Source organism: Gossypium hirsutum, chromosome A06 (assembly GCF_007990345.1).
Source record: "Gossypium hirsutum isolate 1008001.06 chromosome A06, Gossypium_hirsutum_v2.1, whole genome shotgun sequence".
Classification (NCBI taxonomy): Eukaryota; Viridiplantae; Streptophyta; class Magnoliopsida; order Malvales; family Malvaceae; genus Gossypium; species Gossypium hirsutum.
In genome coordinates this window covers 6,639,248-6,647,478 of record NC_053429.1, presented here as the reverse complement: position 1 = coordinate 6,647,478, position 8,231 = coordinate 6,639,248, and the positions used below count along the sequence as shown (strand labels likewise).

At 35.9% G+C, this 8,231-nt stretch overlaps 1 non-coding gene across 1 annotated transcript; it reads right to left on the bottom strand.

Annotated features, from left to right (window-relative positions):
- On the bottom strand, positions 1-107 carry LOC121231210 (small nucleolar RNA R71). Its single transcript, XR_005929276.1, has one exon. It is a non-coding gene; the product is annotated as a small nucleolar RNA R71 (small nucleolar RNA).
- Positions 108-8,231: the final 8,124 nt, after the last annotated feature.

The window sequence follows — 8,231 nt, the reverse complement described above, 5'->3', positions numbered from 1 at the left end:
AAATTATGTAATGATATCTCTTCTTTTGTGCAGATGGATTTAGAAACACTCTACGATGCATGAGAGAGATACAATGACCTTTTGAGAATATACCCCCACCATGGGTTACCGCTTTGTCTCCAAGTTCAAACATTCCACAATGGTCTGAATCCTTTAACTCGGCAAATTGTTGACGTAGCTGCTGGCGAAACCATCAACAATAAAACACCGGAAGATGCCTATGAGTTTTCACTGAATAACTATCAGTGGCAAGTCATGAGGACAAAGCCAACGAAAATAACCGGCGTTTATAACGCCGATTCAGTCACCATGCTCTCTAATCAGGTAGAACTCTTAAATAAAAAGATTGATATAGTTCTCCACAGGTTCACCTAGTAATGCAGTGCGAAGCAAGTGGAGATGGAAAAAACCATTCGGAATACCAACCTTATGGCCACAACATGGATAACGAGCAATTAAACTACATGGGTAATAATCCTCGACCTCAAAACAATCCACATAGTAACACTTATAATGCAGGTTGGAGGAACCACCCCAATTTCTCGTGGGGCGGTCAAGGAAATCAAAGACCACAACATCCTCCAGGCTACCAACAACCACCCTACCAACAGGAAAAGAAGCCAAACCTTGAAGAGATGCTCTCAGAGTTTATATCAGTGTTAGAAACCCATTTTTAGAACACCGAGACAGCACTTAAAAATCAACAAGCATCGATCCAAGGGCTCGAAACTCAGATAGGCCAGCTTTCCAAACTAATCTCTGAACGACCATAAGGTAGTTTGCCAAGTAATACCGAACTTAACCCAAGGAAACAACTCAACGTAATTAATATTCAATATGACAAAGGAGTCGTTGAGCCTGAACCAGAATCGAGGCAAGAAACTGTGGTAAACGAAGGTTAAGGTGAAGTAGATCAAAATACAAACAAACCAGTGACTGTCGAATATAAACCTTGTGTGCCATACCCCAATGCGACAAGGAAAGACCGCTCAAATGAACAATTTATTAAATTCCTTAAACTCTTAAAAAAACTACATATTAACTTACCGTTTATTGAAGCTCTATCACAGAAGCCCAACGCAATGAAATTTTTAAAGGAGCTTTTAGCAAATAAGTGGAAGTTAGACGAGGTGTCGCATGTGGAGCTAAACGCAGTTTGCTCGGCCTTCTCCAACATAAACTACCCAACAAACTAAAAAACCCAGGGAGCTTTACTATTCCTTGCTTAATTGGTAGTTTAGATGTTAATCATGCATTAGCTGATCTAGGGGCTAGTATCAATGTCATGTCTTACAAAATGTTTAAGCAACTAGGTCTCAGGAAACCCAAACAGACTAGGATGAGCATTCAATTAGCAGATAAAACTATAAGATTCCCTAGAGGTATTATTGAAGATGTGCTAGTTAAAATCGATAAATTTATATTTCCCGTTGACTTTATTGTTCTAGACATAGAAGAGGATAGCAACACTCCCTTAATTCTAGAAAGACCCTTTTTAGAAACTGCTAAAACCATCATTGATGTTGGTTGGCACAAGTGAACTCACACTCCGGGTGAGAGATGAAACAAGCACCCTTTAAGCTCACAATTCTGGCAACACATCAGGAATTGAAGGTGATCATTCCAACCATTCTACTAAAACTAACAATATGGTGCAACCTACTTTACAGAAAATGAATCTGAAGGAAGCACACCAGTCGTTCTCAAGCAATAATAGAGGATCTGTTCATGAAGATCAAAGACTACAAATCGAGGAACTCGATGAATGGCAGATGTACAAACCAAGAACACCCGACAAACTGAAACTACGCCAAAATGGGCCTGATACCTTTCCAAATCAACTTAAGGTTGGTGATAATGTCTTATTAGATGCCACAGATCTCCACATTGTCACTACCACACCAAATGAGGAAATCCCTCTTACGGTACTCAGTATTTTTTCATTCAGTATGGTGGAGGTGAGTCATTCCAAGTTCGGCACTTTTAAGGTAAACAACACCCGATTAAAACCCTATTTTGATGAGATTGATAGCAGGAATGAGAAGTATAAACTCCTCAAACCACCATGACCATTCACTGGAGAGGTAAGTTGAGTTTAGACTATAAATAAATGCTTCTCGGGAGGCAACCCGAGCACTAACAATATTAATTTCTTTAAATTTTGGTATTTAACTCCTAATTTACTAATAGAAATCTTGAATACAAGTGTTTTCACCGAGACACGGCCAAGCACACGGACGTGCTTAAGGCCGTGTAAAAATAGGGCAAGGATTTCCCCAACACGGGTTACGATAAAATGCCACGACCGTGCGATATGGTCGTGGTTGAGCCTGCTAAAACAACACGGGCGTACGACACGCCCGTCTGGAAGAACCATGAGCGAACCTGTTAAAATAGCACGGGCGTTCTACACGCCCGTGTGGAACACTCGTGGTCGAACCTGTTAAATTAACACGGGCGTGGGGCTTGCACACACAGGCGTGGGAGAAGCGAACGAAGCTAGACACGGCCATGCGACACGACCGTGTGAACCCACACACTCGAGGAACACGGACATGTACTAAATGTCAGAAGCGCCCAAATTTTGTTATTATTTTCTAAATCGTATGATAAATATTTAACTTGTTCTTAATTATGTGTTCTTAATTCTTGTTTTGATATCCCAGGATACTGATTCAAGACATGCTCTTATTCAGAGGAGGAATAGACCCTCTAAGAGTACATTTGTCATAATTAAGCGGAGTTGATTGCGTGCCTAAACATAGGGTGACAAGATTTTGCCGGATTAGGGTGAAACCTAATAAGAGGATCCATAGATCGAGTTAATGCAACCCTAGAGTGTTAATTAGAGAAAAGTCTTGGTTATTCAATCTAGGGATTAGACGTTATTAGTCTTGAATAGGGATAATAACATAACTTAGGGATCTCTACGGAACAAGTTGAATGAATAAATCGTCCGATTCGGAGCCAGAATAACAAGTAAAGTCTAGGTGAACTTTTCCTTAGGTATTGTCTTAAGTCAATCGATTTTTCCCAAAAGCAATTCCCCAATTCTTTTCTCTGTGTGTTCTTAGTTTAGATAATTAGTTAATTAAAACAAAACATTTTTATTCTTAGGCTAGATAATAAAAAGACAGTCATTACCAGTACTTTTAGTTCCTTTGGGTTCGATAATCTGGTATTGCTAAAACTATACCACTATTTGATAGGTACACTTGCCTACATCGCGATAATAGTTAGTTCAAGAACGAGTAATTATAAATATTTAAAGCCTATCACGAAATCACGCGATCAATCTTTGTATCACTCCTATGCATCATAAAGTGTTTCTAAATCCATCTGCACAAAAGAAGAGATATCATTCCTTAATTTAGCTATTTTAGTCGGCGAGAAATATTTAAGTAAAAATTTTTCAGTCATTTGTTCCCAATTAGTGATTGACCCCCGTGGTAACGAGTTCAACCACTGTTTAGCTTTATTCTTTAATAAAAAGGAAAATAACCGAAGGCGAATGGCATCATCAGAAATGAGTATTTGGGTCTTCATTCTACAAACCATCAAACTGAACAAACTGTTGAATTATTTGTATAGTGTTAGGTTTCAGTTCAAAATTATTTGTAGCAATTGTAGGTCTAACAATACTCGATTCAGCCCCCGTTAAATTATGCTTAGGATAGCCGTACATAGTAAGAGGAGTAGGATTCTGATTCACTGGATTTGCGGCAACCACAGGAGGCAGCGAATAATTTTGATTTTTAGCCATCTCATCGGTATTAGTGGTGTCGTCCTCATGCTCTTCCTCTATATACCGTAAACTTTGCCTTATTTCTCTACGATTTCTACGAGCTGTGCTTTCAATTTCGCTGTCAAAAAGTAGAGGTCCTAATGGGTTTCTTCTAGTCATAAACTATAAAAACCTGCTAGTAGTAAATAAAAGAGAAGTTAGTAATTAAAATAAAAACAAAATTAAATTGCAATAAAAATAAAAATGGCTAAAGTAATAAAAATTAAGTGTTACTAATATCTTAGTCCCCGACAACAACGCCAAAAACTTGATGGTCGCTAAACTAACAAAAAATTCGACTAAGGCAAGTGCACCAATCGAACAGTAGTATAGTTAAGGTGAGACCGGAATGGTCGCTAAACTAACTAAAAATTCGACTAAGGCAAGCGCACCTATCGAACAGTAGTATAGTTAAGGTGAGACCGAAAATATCGTATCCACAAGGACTAAAAGTACTAGTAATTACTATCTTTTTTATTATCTAGCCTAAGAATTTAAGGGATGCTTTTAAACTAAGATAAACTATCTAATTAACTAAGAACACGACAAAGATTAAAGTTGGAAAATACTTTTGGAAAACCGATGAAGAAGACAATACCTAAGGAAGAATTCATCTAGACTTCACTTATTACTTTTGAATTAGACGATTTATTCACTTGACTTAATCCGTAGAAATCCCTGATTTATGTTAATATCTCTCTCGAGACTAGAAACATCTAACTCTAGGTTGATTAATTGAAATCTATTTCTAATTAAAACCCCGATTATCGTATTAATTCAATCTATAGATTCCCTTATTAGATTTGACTCTAATCCGGCAGATTTATGTCGTCCTATGTCTAGGATTGCATGTAACTTGCTTAATTATGGAAGATATACTCTTAAACAGGGACTTTTGCTCTACTGGATAAACACATCAGACTTGAATTAATATCCTGAAATACTAAAAGATGGATTAAAACTCATAACTAAGAATAAGAAAAGTACTTATCATATAATTGAAATAATAATAAGATCTAGTTTAGGCTTCATATCTTCTAGGTATTTAAGGAGTTTAGTTTAAAATGATAGGGGAAAACATCTCAAAATTGGGAAAACAACAAAACATAAAGAAACCCAAAGAACTTCTAAGGAATTGAATAGAGATCTTCAGTCTTGAAGTAGATCCTGCTTCCGAGCTGATTTCGATAGCTGTTTTCAAGTATTTTCTGCTTCCTCCTCTGCGTCCCCCCTTTGATCCTCTTCTAGGGTGTTTATATAGACTTTGGAATGTTTTAAAACCCTAAAAATTAGCCTTTTCCAAGTAGAATTAGACTTTGGCTCGACAGGGACACGGTCATGTGCCACGTCCGTGTGAAGGTGCTCAAGCCGTGTGTAATTCTGAGTTGGTTTTTAGTCGACACGGTAATTACACACGATCGTGTGGCCTACCCGTGTGTCACACACGGGCGTGTGGATTACCCGTGTGGAACTACCTAGGCAGTGTGAAACACTAAATTAGGCCCATTTTGTCCCTTTTTGGCCCGTTTCTTGCTTTTTTTGCTATCCTAAGCTCTCCTGAGTATAAAACATGAAATTAAAGTATTAGTAGCATCAAATTCATTAAATCTTATGATAAACCTTCTAAAAATATGCCAAGGATGGGGTAAAAATATGTATATATTATAGTTTATCAATGGTATTAGAGCAAGTCGCTTGACATACAAAAATGGTGTTCTTAGTGTCTATTATTGCTTTAAATAGAAGGTTTGCAATCACCATTCCCCCAATGTTAGATGGTTCCAATTACACTTACTGGAAGGCTAAGATGAAGGTGTTAATCAAGTTTTCAAATGAAGAAAGCTTGGCATGTTATTCTTATTGGTTGTGAGCCCTTTGAAACTAAAACATCTGAGGTGTAAACACCTAATTCATAATTGAATTGGACCACAAAGGAGGAGAAGCTAACATATGCTAATTCAAAGGCACTGAATGCAGTCTTCTGTGGGGTGGATTACTAGGAATTCAAAAGAATATCCAAGTACACAACTGTTAAAGAGGCTTGGGATTTTCTCAAGTTTGCCTATAAAAGAACATATATTATAAATCAATATAAGATGCATATGCTAACACTTAGTTTGAGACTCTTAAGATGCAGGAGAATGAAACCATAAAGGAGTTCTATGCAAAGCTATGTGATTTGTCCAATTAGCTTTTGCCCTTAGAAATAAGTACTTCAATTCCAAACTTGTGAGGAAGGTTCTCATTTTTTTCCTAAGAGATTTGCCTTCAAAGTCACTTCCATTTAAGAGGTGAAAGACATACACAATATAAGAATCAATGAGCTAATTGGGCCACTATAGACATTTGAGATCCCAATTACAGTTAAGGGCACCACTACTATCGAAGAATTACTAGAGCAAATGAATTTACTTAGAATTTTAATAAAACTTTCAAGAAGCTATCAAGGAAGAATAAAAAGTTTGATGCAACCAAAAAATTTCTAAGAACAAAGGAAAATGAATTGTAATTAGTGAAGAATCCAATAAGGAGAAAAGGAAATGTATCCAATACAATGAATGTCATAGATTTGGTCATATGGGGTTGCATATGCTAATACCCTAAAGGAAAAAAAATCCCTGTGTGTAACCTAGAGTGATAAGGATTTTTCAAGAAACTTCGATTTAAATAAGGAGCACGTGAGCAATTATATGGCGTTTACTATTAGAGTTAATTCTCCTAAGGCTACTGAATTTGACACTGATAGTGATTTAGATGGTGAATCAAATGTTAGTTCCTGCAAACCTACAAAATAATGTTGGAAAAATGAGAAATGTTAAGCTTGTTGATGAGAAAGCTTATTTGAAAGGAGGAAAACCAAAATTTGATCAAGCAGATGAAGATAAAAGATTTTGTTCTAGATGATAGAACTGCTCGACTGGAGGCAACATAAAAGGATTTTGTAGCTACTTAGTCTATGCTGGAAAAACATTAATGCAAGTAGTGAGAAACTTGATGAAATACTTATTGTATGAAGAATAAGTCTAGGAGATGGTGGGCTTAGGTACATTGCGAAAAAGTAAATGTTGTTTTATAAACTTCTATTATTTTTTTCAAAGGCACTAATAATACTAATCATGGTGAATGTTTTAAGAAGCCAATATTGATTCATACTAACAAGAAAGTGAGCCAACATCACAAGATTGTATGCCACTACTGTGGAGTGCCTGGACACATTAGACTAAGATGCTTTAAGATGTCAAGAGATATGAGGCTGAAGCAGGTAAATAAATTTTTAGATTTAGCTGCTCGTACCTGGCTTGTAAATAGAAGCAAAATTTTGTATGGAGAAGGAAGGTCAAAGATGCTTGTTGTTTGCTTATTAATTCTTGACCTTTACCAAAGTGGCACTATGCTTGTCGACATACTTTAACTCTTACAAGCTCAACGTCATTGATGTTCTCTACAAAAAAAGCTCCCACAGTTATGCACCAAATTGGTTGGTTTCAGGACACTAGCTTCAACAAATACTACCCATGTTTTTGTTTGAGCTTGTTGATTTTTAATTTGTCACTAGTTAGAAGTGGACGCTCTTGGGATGCCATGATACTGTTCACTGGGGTAAAAGAATGACAATCCACTCTCATTAAACCAAATCATGTATTGTGGATCCATATGAAAACAATAGTCTTGGATAGTGTAATAATTCGATTTCTAGTGGTGTCGAGAATTGCAATTTCGGAACCTTGTTTTTATAAATCGAGTTCACACATATTAAATAAAGATATGTATGAATTTATTATATAGATGAATTGAAATTTCAATAAGCAATTTAGCCAAAATTATAGTTAATTAACCCCCGATGACTAAATTATAAAAGTCTAATCGCTATAGATTTTTAATTAATAAATGACTTGGGGACTTAAAATGCAAATATCTAAAGGGCCAAAATGGTTAATAAACCATTTTTAATAATGTGCTAGTGGACGGAAATGTGTGTGTTAACTAATTTAAGAAAATAAAGATTTATTAGTAAAAAACATGATTAATTAAGTAAACTAAGCTTAATTATTCATTAATTCATGTATAAAAGCTAAAGTTAGTGGATGTTGTTATATTCTTCATTCATTTTCTTTCCATTTTCATCCCAAAGAAGGAGAAAACATAAAAAAACAATTTGTTTACCTTACAACCATAAATTAGTAAAAAAATTTAAGTCCTTTTGTTGTAATTTTTGTAGATTTGAGGTCATAGGAGCTTGATTTAGCTAGCCAATGTACCTATTTATAAAATTTTTAAAGTTTTAAAAAGTTTCTATTGTTGATTTCTTAAAGAACTAGGTGTGAAATTGTAACACCCCTAACCCGTAACCGACATCGGATTAGGGTTACGAGGCATTACCAGATAGACAGAACATTTCAAACCAATTCAGAATCGCAGATATCATATATCATTATTACAGAAACAT